The sequence below is a fragment of the Lagenorhynchus albirostris genome, chromosome 2 (assembly GCF_949774975.1).
Source record: "Lagenorhynchus albirostris chromosome 2, mLagAlb1.1, whole genome shotgun sequence".
Classification (NCBI taxonomy): domain Eukaryota; kingdom Metazoa; phylum Chordata; class Mammalia; order Artiodactyla; family Delphinidae; genus Lagenorhynchus; species Lagenorhynchus albirostris.
This window is the reverse complement of record NC_083096.1, coordinates 74,193,077-74,194,932: the sequence shown is the minus strand read 5'-3', so window position 1 is coordinate 74,194,932 and position 1,856 is coordinate 74,193,077.

Genomic DNA, 1,856 nt, shown 5'->3' with positions numbered 1-1,856 from the left:
GCTGCACTGCACCACGCGCAGCCGCGAGCCCCGCAGGGCCGGCGGGGCGGGGCCGGGGCCTAGCTCAAGAAGGGAGACCCCCGAATCGTCAGGAGGCGGGACGCAGGCCCTTTCCTCACGTCCTATTGGTTGTGCTGGGGACGGACTGTGTTCGCTGACCAGCCGTAGCCCTAATAGGGCGCAAGCGTATCTGGGGGTCTATTCGGAAAGAGGGCGCGGGAAGGGAGAAGCGCGCATGCGCCTCATTTTACACTCTCCAGCACACGCTAAGGGTTGGGGGAGATTGAAGATGGATTCTTGAACTTCCTCCGTTGGGAGCCTCAGGATAGGGAACATTCAGTGCCCAGAAACTGCCCCGTTGGGAATCCCAATCTCCAATCCCTGCTACCTCATTTTGTCGTTCTGGCTGCGCCCTAACTCTCCCTCCCTGAAGCTGGGTTGTTATGATGGTGAATTATTCAAGAAGCCTTGCAGCCAGACGCCATCTATGGGCAGTGCCTCTCCCTACCCGCTTCCTCTCCTGTAGGGCCCCCGGCTATCCCCAAAGTCATAGGGTCTCCAAGCTGTTTACAAGGCCCCACTCTGCCTTTTAATAACTTAATGAGTTTGTTGAGGACCTACTAAGTGTTAGATCCAGTGCGATGAGCAAGCCCCTGCTCTCAGGAGCTTGCATTCTGTGGGACGACACAGAAAACAAAAACAAGGTAATTTTGGTTAGTGGCAGGTGTTCAAAACAAGGCGGTATGATAGAATGGGGAGTGCTCAACAAAAACGTGAGAATGGAACTAAGACCCGACTTAGGTGAAAGCAACAGATATAGGGCATCGAGTTTCGTGTTGGTGAAGAGCTAGCTCGTGCAAAGGCCCTTGTGCAACGCAGTCTGGCTGAAGCAGAGTGGACCAGGTTGTACCTGACCATAGTTTCATAAGGAGTTTGGAGATTATTCTAAATACAGTGGAAAGCCAGTACATTTAGGCAGAACTTTAATATGACACGATTTCTTATCACTTTGCTGAGTGGAGAATGGATTGTAGGAAGAATGGAAATAGATCAAGAGGTTGGGAGAGAGGGTGATGACTAGGGCTAGGTTGCTGGTGAGACATGGATGAATTCAGGGTAGGATCAGATGTGTTAGATGAGGGGAAAGAAGAAATGAGGGTGATCCCCAAGCTTATGGAAGGTGCAGCTAGGTGAGTGATGGTGCCACTTATTGAGATGGGGGTGTTGGAAGAGGAACAGGTGCTGGGGTGGGAATCAAGAGTTCCATTGTGGCCATCTTGAGTCTGAGAGGCCCATTAAATATCCAAGCAAAGATGTCAAATTGGAGGTTGGAGCTCACGGAGAGGTAAAGGAGAGAGTTATCCATGAACACAGAGATGGCCTTTAAAGCCATGGATCTTGACAGGGCCACTTACAGACTGGAGGTAGACAAAAGAGGGCCAAGGGAAGCACCCTGGAGCCCTCCAGTGTTAAGCGGTTGGGCAGAGGTGTGAACTCTGACAAGATACCAAGACAGCAAAGTAGGAGAAAAATTAGGAGAGTATGATGTTTTCAAAGACAAGAAAGGGAAAAATTCAAGAGGAAAGATGCTGATTATCTGGGTTAAATGCTTCTTAGAGTTCAAGTGAAATGCAGGCAGAGAATTGGCCAGTGGGTCTAACTTTTTTGCTAATGAAAAATTTGTCAAGAGCAGTGCCTGGGGGCTTCCCTGGTGGTGCAGTGGATAAGAATCTGCCTGCCAACGCAGGGGACACAGGTTCGATCCCTGGTCCAGGAAGATCCCACATGCTGCGAAGCAACTTAGCCCGTGCGCCACAATTACTGAGCCTGTGCTCTAGAGCCTGCGAGCCACAACT